General features: G+C 41.0%; 1 long non-coding RNA gene across 1 annotated transcript; it reads left to right on the forward strand.

Annotated features, from left to right (window-relative positions):
* The first annotated feature begins 683 nt into the window (after positions 1 to 683).
* LOC125481345 lies at positions 684 to 11,016 on the forward strand. Its single transcript, XR_007261300.1, has 2 exons — positions 684 to 802; positions 10,828 to 11,016. It is a non-coding gene; the product is annotated as an uncharacterized LOC125481345 (long non-coding RNA).
* Positions 11,017 to 16,844: the final 5,828 nt, after the last annotated feature.

Raw genomic sequence — 16,844 nt, forward strand, 5'->3', positions numbered from 1 at the left:
CATCCTGCATTCAAAGTAGCAATGGTTTGTTCACCTTAAAGTAATTTCGCTGAAGCACAACTCTTACAAAACTCTAAAGATTTTGAATTTATTATGCAGATGTGTTCTGTCTCCCTTAAACAGCCTCTAATATGTTTAAATTCAAATAGGTTGAAATTACTGCCAATCCTCCCACCTAATTGAAGCACAAGCAACATTTTAATAAACCTGAGGGCTTTGCTCAGGGAGTGAAGAGTCAATCACACTAATATGAGACTAGAGTTACAAATAGAGCTCACCAGATAAGGGGAACCATGAAGGTGAACCGTACCACTTTAATACACCTCTGAATACAACAGCCAGTTTAAAAGTTTAAATGCAGTGCATCAATTTCTCAAAACCTCAAGAGGCATTCAAAAAAAGATTCAGGTTACAAGCTTTGTAAATGACACTCAGATATCTTTCAACAAATTCAAAGGCATTGAGAGACAATGGGATAACAGTAACAAAGGGTGGGTTTTTGAAACAGAAAGGGGAAAGGAAAAGTGTGATAAGAACAATAAAGGTGAACTTCTACTAAGATTTCATTTAGACAGATGCAGTACAGGTATGCCCCTGAAGGGTTAGGACCTTATGTGAGGTGCACAGCTCTCGAACCTGCTTCAGTCACGCTGACAGGAAGCTGGTGGGTGTAAGTGGAGCTGAGCTGCGTGCTTGCATGTCGGTGCGAGACACTCAACAGCTGGACGAACACGTCAACCGTGGTTTTGCTGATAAAATCGCAGCTGTGTAAAGGTGGGGACTGAGCTGGGTCCAGCGGCAGGTGAGTGGGTGGCAACTAACGGGCTACAGGATGCCACAGAAATCAGATATTTTCCTCCCTGCAGCTGCTGCACTCAGCTAGCACTCCATCGAATAAAACATGGCACTTCCTGTTATTCTCAAACAGCTTTCTAATACAAGCTCACTTCCTCAAAACCTTCCATTGTAGGCCCCATCTATCTCTCATATTGTTTCATCCAGGGGATTCCCTTTGACAACAATCAATTGCCAATTGCATAAAATGTACACTGACAAACAGACCATTCAGCCCAACTGGTCCATGCTGGTGTTCCTGCCCCACACAATCCTCCTCTCACCCCAATTCCTACATCACATTCACACAACCTTCTAGTCCTTTCTTGTCAATATGTTTATCTCACTTTTACTTAAATTCATCAATGCGGCTCCGTGATGTAGTTAGTTCCACATTTTAACCACTCTCTGGGTGAGAAGACTCCTCACGAGTTCCCAGTTGGATTTGCTGGTGATTGTCTTACTGTCAGGGCCCCCAGCTGTGGACCCATCTTCCCTGTATCAGAGATAGATTCTGTCAAAGACGGTGAACAAGCTCTGAACAAGTAATTTGTGTTGAAAGAAGCATTGGATATTACCATACAGTCAATTTGACTCACTTGTGTTCACGCCAGCTCTTGAAAACAGCCATGCACTTATCCCCATCTTGTGGATGTTTTTACATTTCTTCATAAATTGAAAATATGTAATTATGAAATTGTTTACTGTCTTGTGCACACATGCACATACTTCATTGCAGAGTGGTGAATAATCAGGAGTGAGAACAACGGCTGATTTTACACGTCCCTTAACTTTAGGGGTCCATAGTTAATTAAACACTATGACCAAGCTCAATGTGACCAGGTCCTGAACTTGAAACTGCGCTGTGTTAGTAACTCATTGGACTTCAAACAGTCCTAGCAGAGGACATTATCTCTGAATTCTCTGCAGACATCATAGCTGGCAGGAGCTATCCGTGACCAAAATCACAGGGTGTGGTCTGTGCCTGGCTGGTAGCTGCTTGGCATTGATCCTTAACATCAACAACACTTTGTTGCCATGGCAACTCAAGAGAGTCTAATAGAGAAGATACTCTCTGGTCCACGATGATGTCTGACCTTTTTCTTTATCTGGACTAGTTTCATATTCAATAAAGAGAAATAATTTGCATTTACACAGCACCTTTTATGAACTCAGAATCTCTGAAAGCACATTACAATCAATGAAGCACTTTTTGAACTGCAATCCCTCTTGAGTTATAGAGAACACTGCAACTAACTGATGCACATCATCTCCCCCAACAACAGTACAGTTTTGGCCAGATATCCTATATTAGTGATGTTGGTCGGGAGATTAATATTAGACAGGCACTGAGGTTCACCATTGACATAATGCTAGACCTCATTTTAACACCTTAACCAAAAGTCATTGTTCCCTCTGATTGTACTTGAGTATCAGCCTAGATTTTCTGCTCAGGGCTGTACATGGGGCTTGAATCCACATCCTTCTGACTAAGAGACAAAAGCAAATCCAACTGAACAACAGTTAAAACATTCATTCCAATCTTCTATTGGCCACTCCTTTACCTATTATCCCTATGCACTAATTTCCCAATCTCTCCCCAATATTTTGAAGCCTCCAAAAAGTCGTTGATCTCGGTCCATACCTTTGCTGTTCCATGGAAATAATTTAACAGAGTGCCCACTATTCCCCATCATCACTAAAATATTTTGAGGTCCATTCTGTCTTTGAGAAGGGTTACAAAACTGCAAGCTACTTCACTGAGAAATACGTTGGGAATTATACCCAGGAGCAAGTCACAGATGCTAGCTCAGGTTTGTTGTGGTGTTAGGCACCATCTGCTACTAAACTGGCAGCATTAGTATGTACCAGAGTTGCCCTCTCTCTCAATACCAGCTGTCATAAGCAGCTATTTGCTTATAATTATCAAATGTTTACTTCCAAGCATCTAACATTCTCATTTTCACTTTCTGTGGCTTTCCAAATTTGGTACTCTGCTTTTCAAGTTATTTTTATAGAGGTAAGTAAGTGGAGGTCAGAATCCAGCTGATATAAACTTTGCATCTTTCTCCCAAGGACAGAGATAATTCTACCCGGTGTTTTCACTTCCTCTTCTGAAGATGTGCTGATTCTTTTTATAGGAACAGGAAGAGGTCTTCCAGCCTGTGAGCCTGTTCCAACATTCAGCCAGATTATGGCTGATCACGATTTCATCTCTATTTACCTTTGTTTCTTATCCCTTGATGCATTTAAGTTCTTGATTTTTAAAAGAAAAATGCCTGGCTTTGACCATCTTTAGAGGGAGAATTCCAGAGTTTCACTACTCTGAGTCTGGAATAATTCTTCCTGATTTCATTCCAAAAATGACCTGGCTGCAAATTCATAGTTGTGTTCCCTTATCTAAGAGCCCAAAGCTCTTGATAACAGATTATGAAACAAAATTTCACACAAGCCACATAAGGACCTGGATGGGATACTCTTTGGAGGGTCGGTCTGGTCTTGATGGACTAAATGGCCTGCTTTCACACCGTAGGGATTCTATGATTCTGAGGGTGAGGTTTACCAGAGTGAAATAACTTTTTTCTGATATGACAGAGAAATTAGCTCGGCTGCAGATGTCTTTAGGAGCTGGTAGCCCAAAGGTTAATGACATTTTCCCAAATGTTCAACTCCCCATAAAGCTCATCCTGAACTGTGCAATGTCTTTCAAAGTTGCATGCAGACTTGAGCTTTTTTAAGCAAATGACACTAATTTCATTTTTGAAAATAAAATCACACGTAAAGATTAAAATAGACCCACAAGAAAGGACGTGTCACTGAGAGAGAGATAAGAATGAAGTGGTTTGGTTCCAATCTTAGTTGGAGAGGTGAAAGAAGACAAGCCAGAAAAAACCTTGTTCACTAGCACTGAACTAACAAAGTTCCAGTAGAAAAGGATATTTCAGTTATTGGAAAGATACAGAAGACTGCAAACAGAAAAATTGATGGGCTTGGAATATGAGAGCAATATAAATATATCAGGTATGTTCTCAATGGAACAGAGAGCCTCTAAAGGGTTTAGATTTTGCTATCATGTTAAACTTTTTAACCTTATCTGGAATAGTAGACATAGAGGATCTGGCTTGTGCTTGCAGAGCATAGACTCAATACTGATCCGTAAATGCAAAATTATTGTGAGCTTATGGAACAAACTCCCTTGGAAGGTGGTGGAAACAGTTATGAACATCTCAATGCTATTTTCTTGCACTGTCTCCAAATCCCTCAGTCAAAAGTCTCTGGAAACCTGTTGATTTCTGTCTTGAAGATACTCAATGTACCCTCTAGGGTACAGAGTTTGAACAGTTCACCACCCTCTGAATGAAGAAATTGCTGCTCATCTCTGACTTAAATGGCCTGCCTCATATCCTGAGATTATGTCAGCTGTTCTAAAGTCAGCAGCCAGGGGAAATAGCCTGTCTGTATCCATCCTGTCATGCCTTATTCAAATTTTGTACATTTCAGTGAGAGCACCTTCTCATTTGTGAAAATTCTCAGCCCAGTTTTCTTCATCTGTCCTCAGAAGACAGGTTAATATTGGTTTATTCAAATAGAAGTTAGATAGATTTCCATCAGAAGTAGCATTTTGGGTTACAGTGCATGAGTAATTTGGTACTGATTTCTGGTAACTGTAACAAGTTTGGGAGGAACTGTGGCTTTGTGCTTATAGTTCCCAAAGCTTTCCAGCACTGGTGCTATCCTCATCTCATGCCTTGGTCTTTTGAAGATTATTTGTATCATATTTGTTTCTGAGTGGTTGGGGTATAGTGATGCTGCCAAACTTAATTTCTGTTCTAAGTATAAGGGCCTGACTAATTATCAGTGATGTAGGATAGACCACAGTGAGTCTTGACTAGAAATGATACTTGTCTTACATAACATGAGGCCATTCATTAAATGATGCAATCGATACAACTTACACAGTTAGACATAATTAGTCAAGACCATCAAAAGCCAGAGATGACACGTCTCTGTTGGGCATTCTTGTGCAAGGCTTTTTTTTATTCACATATGGGATGTGGGCACTGGTAGTTAGTCCAGCATTTATTGCCTGCCTCTAATTGCCCTGGAGAAGTTGATGGTGAGTTGCCTTCTTGCAGTACAGCAGTCCTTAGGGTGTAAGGACATTCAAAGTGCAATTTGGAAGGAAATTACAGGATTTTGACACAGCATCAAGAAGGATCAGGGATATAGTACCAAATCAGAGTAGTTTGTTGCTTGGAGAGGAACTTGCAGATGATGATGTTCCCATGCATTTGCTGCCCAGGTCCTCCTAGATGATAGAGATCGTGAATTTGAAAGGTGCCACTGAAGAAGAATTGCTGAGTTACTGCAGTACATTTTGTAGCTTGTATACACCGCTGTTACTGTGTGTCAGTGGTGAAGAGAGCAAATATTGATGGTGGAGGGTGGACTGCCAAACAAAATAGCTGCTTTGTCCTGGATGGTGTTAGGCTTCTTGACTGTTGTTGGAGCTGCCCTTCTCTGAGTCAATGGAGAGTATTCCATCACACTCCTGCTTTGTGACCAATGGAATGGTTGACATACAATGAAGAGACAGAAGATAAATTCCCACTGTTTGACCAGCACATGGAGCCATTGCATTTATATTGCTGAACAGTTGAGTTTCTGTTCAATGACAGACTGGAGAATGTTGTTAATGTAGAATTTAATAATAGTAATACAACCGAACATCAAGGGGCAATGGTTATATTTTCTTATGTTAGTGTTGCTTAGCACCTGTGTAGCATGAATGTTATTTGCCATTTATCAATCTAAGCCTGGGTGTTTTCCAGGTCTTGCTGCGTATGGAATGGGACCTTTTACTTTCACCTGATGGAAGCTTGGCTTCACATCCATCTGAAAGATAATTCTTCTGACAGTGCACCTTCAGTGGAATTTGAACACAGTCTCTCTCGCTCACGGGGGAGAACGCTACGTAAATATTTCTAATCAACCTGTTCTGATGTGTTGTGACACACATCTGGAGCAAGTGGGACTTGAACCCACGTCTCCTGGCTCAGAGGTAGGGAACAGTACCATTACACTACAAGAGCCGTTAGAATGCTACATATTTAGCCGCAGCTAAATTCATACACCTGAAGGACCTTACAGATTGTTACCATATAAATGACATACTTTCCCCTACTTCCTCTGTCTAATTCCACCGGCACGTCAACTCTGCAAGAAGCATAAGAATATAGGAACAGGAGTAGGTCATTCAGCACCCCTCCGCTCCCCCCTCCAAGCCTGCTTCACCATTTAATGAGATCATGACTGATTTGTGAGCTAACACCGTGTACCTGCATTTGGAACAATCGGTGGGTGTCAAAAGCTTATTTGAATGAGAAGACGTTTCTTACTCTTCACAAAGTTCTTTTCATCTGGGAGGGACGGCACAGCTTGGTGATCAGGAGCAAGTAACTCTGTCTAATCTTTTTTATCTCCATAACCCATGGTGTTGTCACTTCTGGGCTCCAACTGTGATCAACTAACTCAGCACAGACTTGATGCAAATCTTCTTGGCGGCATAGTTCTGTGTCAGTTTCTGGCCAGTCTGTTAAGCTGAGTTCATCGGGATCCCATTGAAGAAACGACAATTGCCCCACTGATAAACTTTGGAGCAAGCAAAGGACACCAGTCACCAACTCTCAGCCCATTCTGTTCTGGAGGTAGCCACTAGGAGATGCTCATTAGCAGTTTATAAAGTGAACCTCTTACAAAGTTCCTTCCCCCATGCATCTGAAAATCTCACACGTGATTAATCCATATTTGTCATCACCATGCCTGCGCAAAGACTCAACAACATTGTTTCCAGGATCACTACTTCTTGCAGTTAAGTTTAAAATATCTCATATATTTATAGCAAAGTCCTATAAATACGGACATACTTTCAGGACTCCCTACTGACACACTCCCAGGAAATATAGATGGATCCAGAACATTCCTGTACAAATACAGAAACACTGCCAGTTTATGTTACATTTGACAACAATCGCCTAGCAAATTCCTCCTGGCAACTGCCAGATTTTTGAGACTTGCAAATACCAGAATTGTTCGTCAGGATTTTGGCGTACCTTCTTCAAACTCCTTCTAAATCCTATTCAGCCAAGTCAGGGTCGGCTCTCTTATTTTCAGATTGGCTCTTGTTTTGTTTTGTTGGCTATCTCTCTCTTCATTGCTGCGATATTTATTTTCTAATTATATTACCATCAGTCTCTACTCAGTTATCTTTTAATGAAGGTACAGCAGGTTGTACTAGTTGGTTATCAGCTCTGACTCAACTCAGTAGGATTGTATGTCCCTGAAACATCCAGCTGCATTAACTATATATCCTGCAGCAATTATTACTTCAAAGAGATCTAACATATCCTTCATTCTTCTCAGTTTATTCCTAGCCCATCATTATAATTTTTTCACATTGCTGGTTTCCTCTCCAGTGGCATTCATCCATGCCAGCTAGAATTCTACAGAAATCTGCCACTTTCTAGGAGCGGATCCAAATGCCCATGCTCCACATGTGAAACTTGCATCAATGTAGAGACATCCTTTTATGATTAAATGCAGCACGGAAACAGACAATTCAACCCAACCAATCCTTGTCACTGTTTATACTGCACTCTAACCTTCCCCCATTTTTCCTCACCTAACTCTGACAGAATAACCCTTTACTGTCTTCTCCCTTGTGTGTTTATCTAGCTTCCCTTTAAATGCATCTGTTTTATCTGCCTCATGAATTCCACACTCTCCCTAACCTCCAAATTCCATATTTCATTTCTTGGTGACTATATTGATGACACCTTTCCCCCACAAGATAAAAGAAAACATTAATTTGTGTTTACTCTATCAAAAACTTCATAATTTTAAACATCTCTGCGGGGTTATCCCTGGGCATTTTAATTTCAAGAGAAAAAAGACCCAGTTTGTTTATCTTATAGTGGCATTAAAATGTCTCATTTCTGTTATCATCCTTGTAAAATTATTTTCCACTGTCTTCAGTGCATGGTTCTTTTATTTCTAAAATTGTAACCAGAAGTGTGCTCTCTAAATATTATCCAATCAATACAATTTTAACATAATTTCTCTGTTCTTCAATTCTATTCATCTTAAAATAAACCCCAATTGTAGAGTCCTCCAGCACGGAGATAGGCCCTTTGGCCCAGACTGGTCCATGCTGACCAAAACGTCCATCCAAGCTAACCCCATTTCCCTGCACTTGGCCCATATCCTTCTAACCGTTTCCTATCCATGTATCCATCCAAATGCCTTTTAAATGTTGTTAATGTACCCATCTATACAACTTCTGCTGGCAGCTCATTCCAAATGTGTACCACCCTCTGTGTAAAAAAGTTGCTCCTCAGTTCCCATGTATGCTTTCCCCTCTTACCTTAAACTGATGCCCTCTAGACCTCGATTCCCCAACCTTGGGAAAAAGAAAAACTCTATCCATGCCTCTCATGATCTTATACACTTCTATAAGATCCCCCCTCGGTCTCCTACGCTCTAAAGAAAAACTCCTAGCTTGCCCAACATCTCCTGATAACTCAGTCCCTTGAGTCCTGGCAACATCCTTGTAAATTTCTTCTGCACTCTTTCCAGTTTTATAACATTCTTCCTACAGCAAGGTGACCAAAACTGAACACAATACTTCAAGTGCAGCCTCACCAATGTCCCGTATAACTGCAACATAACTTCCCAACTTCTGTACTCAGTGCCCTGACTGATGAAGGCCAGTGTGCCAAAAGCCTTCTTAACTGCCCTGTCTACCTGTGACTCCACTTTCAGAGAACCTTGCACCTGAACTAATAGGTCCCTCTGTTCCATGAAACTCCTTAAGGCCCTACCATTTACCATGAAACTCCTACCTTGATTTGAATTTCCAAAATGCAACACCTCACACTTATCCATATTAAACTCTGTTTTCCATTTCTTGGGCCACTTCCCCAGCTGATCAAAATCCTGCGGCAATTTCTGATAACCTTCCTCACTGTCCATGATACTGCCTATTTTAGTGTAATCCACATACTTACTAATCATGCCTTGTACATTCTCATCCAAAATCATTGATATAGATAACAAGCAGCAATGGGCCCAGCACCACTACTCACAGGCCTCCAGTCCGACAAGCACCCTTCCACTATTACTCTCTGCTTCCTATCATCAAGCCAATTGTGTATCCAATTTGCCAGCTCTCCCTGGATTTCATGTGATCTAAACTTCCAGAGCAGCCTACCATGTGGAACCTCATCAAAGGCCTTAGTGAAATCCATATAGACTGCATCTACTGCCCTGCCCTCATCCACCTTCCCAGTCTCAACAATAAAAAACTCTAATAAATTTGTGAGGCATGATCTCCTACACACGAAGCCATGCTGACTACTCCTAATCAAACCCTGTCCTTCCAAATGCATGTATATCTTATCCCTCAGAATTTTCTCAAATAACTTACTACCATAGATGTTAAGCTCACTGATCTATAATTCCCAGGTTTTTCTTTGCAGCCTTTCTTGAATAAAGGCACAACATTCGCTGCCCTCCAGTCTTCTGGGGCCTCACCTGTGGCTAACCCAGTTCACTTTGTCCCTTTTAAAAAATGACCTTATTAACCACATAACGTGAGATTGGCAGTAAGGAGATTCCTGCCGTCAAGAGCATAAAGTCCCATTTTCCGGCCATGTTTTGAACAGTAAGATGAGATTCTCACTATGCATTGACTTCCTCATTATTATGTAATTTTGCCTCACTGATATGCACTTTCCATTTCTCCCACTCGCTGAACAGAAACTAGATGGTGACAATTCCTGATGTGAAAGTCAGAGGAGCAACCTGGTATCTTTAGCTCACCAGTTGCTCCTCTGGTCATCCATCGTGGACACCAGACACCAACATCTCAGGGCACGCTCCCTGAGTAGCAATGAGTAGCAATTGCATACAATCACATCCACCAGGTCCTTCAACTCCCCATTGGCATAGCAGGTGCTAATTTCCCTTGCCTGACACTGAAATGATGTAGGGCAATTACTGACTGCCACATTTACCTTGGTGCATAGCTGGGCATGTGATGTAATGCATGTAATTTATATAGTTTTTTTTGGATTTGAATTTCAGACTTGTGGTATGTGGGTTTTGGTCTGTGTGAATAAAGGGGTTTAATGATTAACTTGTCAATATTTCTGCAAATGTGATATTTTTCAAAAACTAGCATGAAAAAGAGATTGATAATAGGAATTTGTTTGCATTCGGAGAGTTTTATAAGTAAGTAGAACATGTATTGAAAAACATTACCTGCTTTTAGTTATGACGATCAGGAGGTTTTTCTGCGTGACATAAAGCCCATATCTTAAAAAGCTTTTAGTTTCAATTCACAGGGGTCCTGATGGAAGTTAGATGTATGAAACAATTTATCTTGAAGAAAGGCTAGATAGTTTAAAACTGTTAGGAAATAGATTACCTCAGTATAAAGGTTTTAGTTTGTAAGTTCCAGACCAGATGTGTTTGGTTAGAACCCTGAAGACTTATTTGAAGCTGAGAAAATATAAGCTTAGTTGTATAAAAAATCAAGCAAGATGCTACCAAATTCTCAAGACTGAGAATTGAAAGTAGCAGTTAAGTTAACCCTATAGAAGTGATGGAGAAGGGAATTCTCTCTCGTACTTGATTCTGTTGGGACAGACGGGATTGTATTTTCACAGTGCATATGTTCCTAAATCACTTAAATTGTTTTTTTTTTATTCATTCATTAGATATGTATGTCCTGGATAGGCCAGCTTTTATTGCCCATCTCTAATTGCTCAGAGGGCAGTTAAGAGCCAACCACATTAATGTGGGTTTGGAGTCACATGTAGGACATGTAGGTAAAGATGATCATTTCCATCCCAACAGGACACGAATGAACTGGATGGGTTTTTCCAACAATCAACAATGGATTAATGGTCATCGTTATACTTTCAATTCCAGATTTTTGTTGAACTCAGATTCCACCATCTACGATGACAGGATTTGAACCTGTGGCCCCAGACATCAACAAGCTATAATACCACGAGGCCAGCGTCTCCCCTATATGTAACCAGACTGGTTTAGTTTGGTTCATTCTGTTTTTTCTTATTTCTTTTGCATAATAAACTTTTAATTTATTGTTAAAACAAATTTGCAGTGCATGTGCTTGTGTTTAAGTAAAAGAATATCTGGTCAAAAAAAAAACCAAAGTTTGATCTGTCAATGCTGACTTCAGTCTGGGATATGACTTGTCCAGTAATAGCATCAGCTGGGCTTCAAAGATGACACCAGTGCCAGGAATCCTTGACCCTAACCCTAAGCCTAACCCTAGTCCTAACCCTAATCCTATCCCTAACCCGAACCTTAACCCGAAACTGAGCCCTAACCCTATTTTAGCAGTGACTAGTGCTTCTGCCTGCACTGAGTGGAGGAATATGATGAGCAGGGTGCCATAGGGGTGTGGTGCAGAGGTAATGAGGACGATTTGGGAAGATAGCGCGAGAAAACCTGCTAGGCCTCGCGAGAAACTCTCTATGAAATTCATCAAAATTGATACTTGGCTGCTTTCTATTAAAATAAAGCCCTGTGCTTCATGTAATATGTTTTTAGTGGCTGCCACAATATAAAGTGAAATCACTTTTCAACAAAGGTAGATGTCAAAAGACAATGGCTAACCAGCCAGTATAATTTGCACAAATGCATTTCTCCAAACACATAGAGAAACATCTCAAAGAGTTTCACAACTCTTTGGATACCAAGCTATCGGGACAGATAGCCATGATGTTCAATCAAAAAGATTGGTTTTAGGAAGCACCAAAAAGTGATAGGGATATGGAGAAGTTTATTAAGTGGTTAGCACTGCTGCCCCACAGCGCCAGGGACCCGGGTTCGATTCCACCCTCGGGTGACTGTCTGTGTGGAGTTTGCACATTCTCCCCGTGTCTGTGTGGATTTCCTCCAGGTGCTCCGGTTTCCTCCCACAGTCCAACAATGTGCAGGCTAGATGGATCAGCCATGAAAAATTGCCCATTGTGTTGAGGGATGTATAGATTAGATGAGTTGTAGGGGGATGGGTCTGGGTGGGATGCTGTGAGGGTCGGTGTGGACTTGTTGGGCTGAAGGGCCTGTTTCCACACTGTAGCGATTCTATAAAAAATTAAGGAATTCCAGAGCTATGGCAGCTGAAGGTATGGCCACCATGGTGAAGAGATTAAAATCTAGAAGATGCAAGAGTCCAGAATTGGGAAAACACAGACATCTTGGAAGGTTGTAAGGCTGGACATGGTTACAGAGATAGGGAAGGCATGAGGTGATGGAGCTAGCTGAAAACAAGGACTGGATTTTAGTTTATGGTGGTGCTGGATCAGGAGCCAATATAGGTAGGTCAGTGACCATGGGGGTAATGACAAATTAGGGTAGATCACATGGACTGCACAGGTAGTTGCCACTTAAATATAGGCTTAGTAAATGAATAATCAACTGTTTCACTAATGCATTTGGATGTTTAGCACACTGCTGTTAACAAAGGTGAGAATAAGGGATGACAGTCTGCTGCTTAATTGACCTTTTTTAAACTACATCATTCCTACCAAATGCTTATCATTGAAGTTTGATTGACAAGGGTGAGTATGGGGTTAGTAGTCACCACTGGTGTATCCCTACCCTGGGTGACATCCTTTTTGTCTTTGCAAGGGGTAGAATCTGCCCTATCTCTGCTGTGTATTTGCTGATTATTGATATTAAGATTTCATAGCAGATGGTCATAAATATTCTAAAAGGGCCAAGCTGCATGAATCCATGCAAGTTTGCTATTAACGGTTTGTCTTCCATGGTTAAGCTTTCAATGCAAAGTACATTGCATCTGACACACATTACTTTCACAAGCAAGGCATGGCAAAAACTGTGCAAGGATACGCCACATCACTATTCAAAGAAGAACAGAAGTATTTTCCTCAGTGTCCTGTCAATATTTCTCTATCAACTGGCATTACTAAAAACAGATGATCTGGTCACTATCACATTGTTGTTTCTGGAAGCTTGCTGCATGCAAATTGGCTGCTGTGTTTCCGTCTTTACAAATGTGGCCACACTTCACAACCATTTTTTATTGACTGTAAAACATTTTGTCACATCTTGAAGTTCTGCAGGGACCTATGTAAATACACTCCTTTCCTATTGTACTTTGTGAATAAGGAGATTTATATTTTCAAACATGTTTCCTCACACTTGTTCTTGTGCCAATCACTCAACGTGTCAAACACAATGTACAGGGTACAGTTTCATTGGTACAGCACTTGAGCAAGGCTGACAAATGCAATGATCAGCAGTTGATCCCAGAGAGTAGAAGTGACCTGCCATTTCAGGGCAGTGCAGCTAGAAGAACAAGAGGGAGATAACAGATTCTCTGGAGGTTGAAGCAGACTCAATAGAAACTTACAGAAACTTCATGGAAAGTAAAGATGATGCAGGGTTGTGGGGAAAGAGCAGTTTGGAACTAATTGCACAGCTGTTTCAAGCAGCACTCGTGGAGAGAGGAATGGCCTCCGCCTGTACTGTAAGATTCTGTGAAATGTTCAACTTATTGATTTCAAGTTGGCTAACTACTTTCACTGAGAGGCAGCTTGAACAGATAGAATCATAGAATCATGGTATCCCTGCAGTGTGGAAACAGGCCCTTCGGCCCAACAGGTCCGTACTGACCCTCCGAGGAGCATCCCACCCAGATCTGCACTTACAGAGTTAAGCAATTTCCTCATTCAGGTGCCAGCTATGTATTTTCTGTTTGCTTTCCCACTACAATGAAGAAGTTTGAAATCAGGCTGTTTCAATGAGTGTTACCATCAGTTCATAAAACAGGTGACTAATCGGATCACATTGACATTGACGCCTCAACAACTAGGTGTCTGTAAAAAATCAAAGGGCTGGGATGCCCCTAAACCTTGAAACACACTCTAGTGTCTGCACAAACTTGAGTACCTCACCTTATTCTGGATTCGCCATGCCAAAAGTCCCCTCCCCCATCTCTCTTGGCCCTGCTGGTAGTGCCCGCCAAGGATGGCAAAGCGTGTAGTGCAGCTGGTCTGCAAATGACCCCTCTCTCTTTCATTCTGTCTCCTGGGCAGAATAACTTAATGACCTGCTTCATTGTGTCTGGGCAAGCCTACATCGAGCAGAGTGTGAGGAGAGAGCATGCAAGTACAGAGTGCAGCTGTCAGCTGAGGGCCACGAATGTGAAATAGAACCAGATTTAATAACATTCGTTTTTTTTTTAATTGCAGCCTGTGACACATGGGATTAGGCACTAGAGTTTCATCAGAAGCAGGACAGAAGTAAAATAAATTACAGAAATGCAGTGAAATATCATTCTGACCTTACACCCAAAGAACTTCTTTTCCCATCTCATTGAATTCCACTGTTCTTTCGAGGAACAGCCTGGAACAGGAATGCTTATAGAAGTGTGAGGGAAACGGTTTGTTCCCATATTTAGTATCAAGATATTTTATGAAATGAATGTTACTGCAGCCTGCAGACCTGTCCCTACAAGTACTTGATATATTATCATTGGCTTAATATCAGGGTAATTCTTGAGACTTGAACTGCTGAGAGGATATGTTGGAACCAGCTTTATTTTTATACTGTTTAAAATAAATGTATCATTTCTGGTCAGATTCCATTTATATTTTATAGAATTCCAAGATTTCTGCCAGTAATACAGCATTTATACAGCACATTTCTGTCCATTTTCTGCATTAAAACACAGTCACAGATCTTATTTAGCCCTATTACAGGGGTGAGGAGGGTAAATGGGTGCGTTTTGGGGGGGTGGTCAGTCACAGTTTTCACAGAAAGAATTTGGCAAACAAATATTGCTACAGTATCACTAGCCTATGACTTTTGCATGGCACAAATGACTCATGCACAAAGGCAGTAATTGGTATTGAACTGTTATTCTCAGTCAGATGGGCCCTGGTTAGGGAAAGGAAAACGGAACACTGCTGTTCCATTGTTGGAGCAGATGTACACTGATAGGGAAATGTAGGGGTGTTATTCTGTATCTAGCTTGTGCACTGCCCCTGGAATGTTCTTGATGGGGTACTATTCAAGGGTTTTCCTCTGTATTTTCCCTGAAAGTATGCAGTTGGACAGAGTAGAGAGAGTCTTACTCTGCATTTAACCTAGTCTATATCAGAATGTTTGATGGGACAGTGTAGAGGAAGCATTTCTCTGTACCTAACATATTGTATTTGTCTTGAGAATGTTTGATGGTATTCCAGAGCGAGATTACTTTGTGTTTTACATGTGCCACACCTTCCCTGAGAATATTTGTTGCCTGAAATGTAAAGTGTCACTGATACTTGTTTATTTTCACAAAATTCATGCAGCGTATATTTACAGTACATTGACACAAGCATAAATTCCACTGATGTGACCACAGGGAAATGAGCCCAATGCAAGAGATCCTACTCAGAGTCAACCCCACTCTGGCCCTGAATTAGAAGGTTTCAACCTGAGAGAAAGAAATTCAGGAATCACCAGAGAATGCTAATCTATTGGAGGTAGCATCCTTTCATAGAAGCTTTAAATCAAGGCAACCTAAAGTAGACATAAAAGGACCACTAGCAATATTCAAAGAAGAATTGGTGAGTGTCCTGGGTGAACAGTTATCTCTCAAACAACCGCACTGGAGCCTTGGTTCAAACATAGACAAAGGAGCTGAATTCCAGAAGTGAGGTGAGAGTGACTGCCCTTGAAATCAAGGTTGCAATTGACCAAGTGTGATTTAAGGAGCTTTGGCAAAACTGGAGTCAAGGGGTAACAGGGGGAAAGCTATTCACTGGTTGGAGTTGTACTCAGCATAAAAGAAGGTGTTTATGGTTGTTGAAAGTCAATCATGCTACCTCCAAGGCATCTCTGCAGGAGTTCCTCTGAGTAGTGTTTTCGACCCAACCATTTTCAGCTTCTTCATCCATGACCTTTCCTCCAAAATAAGGTCAGAATTGGGAAATTTTCACTCACGATTGCACAATGTTCAGCATCACTCACAACTCCTCAGATATAGTAGCCGACAAATGTCCAAATGCAGCAATACCTCAACAATACCTAGCTTTGGGCTGACAAGTGGCAAGTAACAGTAATGCCACACAAGCGCCAGGCAATGATCACATCCAACAAGCAAGAATCTAACCCTTCTCCTTTAATGACATTGCCATCACTGAATTCCCCATGATCAACATCCTGGGGGTTACTACAGACTAGAACATGATCTGGACTAGCCATATAAATGCAATGGCTACAACAGCTGTAGAATTGGCTACAAGAATTACTCAAGAGCTTGCTACACTCTATACAGCATTTGCTTTATTGGTCTTTCTGTTCTAACTCTTTTGCTGTACGACTGCATTAAGTTCTTCAATAAAGCTCTAAATTATCATACAGCTATTCTCTCATGATTTACTACTTTCAAGATTCTTTTAAATCTGTCTCTTTGTAATACTGTATCTCTGTGCTGCTTACTGGTTTTTCACAGTCTGAAACATCAAGCGTTTTGTTCTACCCAATGTTTCAATGTGAGCTGTTGGCTTTCAGCCGAAATAGATTTTCCCATTGAAACCACAGCTTGATTATTGAATCCCGATCCTTTTGAACCTTTAATTTTTCCTGACATTTCTTCTTCTGCTAGACTCTTTCAGTAGACGTCTTTAAATTTGTTCATTTTCAGAATAGATAATTTCCAAATCTGTAGCCCTGGTCTAAATTGATTTTCTGGCCTCTCATAATTCCTTGCTGCTGTGCCTCAGTGTGCTCTTTTGTCACTGGGTTTGAGACTACACAATAGCTTTTGCTTCATAAGAGACTGGTCAAGCAGAAGACAATGCCAAGGAGTGACTTCCAGCTGAAAATTCAAAGTAACGCTATTTATTATATACTAATACTAAATGCTGCTCTACAGGACAATCATAGACATTCAGTTTTTGATT

The sequence above is a fragment of the Rhincodon typus genome, unplaced genomic scaffold, assembly GCF_021869965.1.
Source record: "Rhincodon typus isolate 14 unplaced genomic scaffold, sRhiTyp1.1 hic_rhity00001809, whole genome shotgun sequence".
NCBI classification, from domain to species: Eukaryota; Metazoa; Chordata; class Chondrichthyes; order Orectolobiformes; family Rhincodontidae; genus Rhincodon; species Rhincodon typus.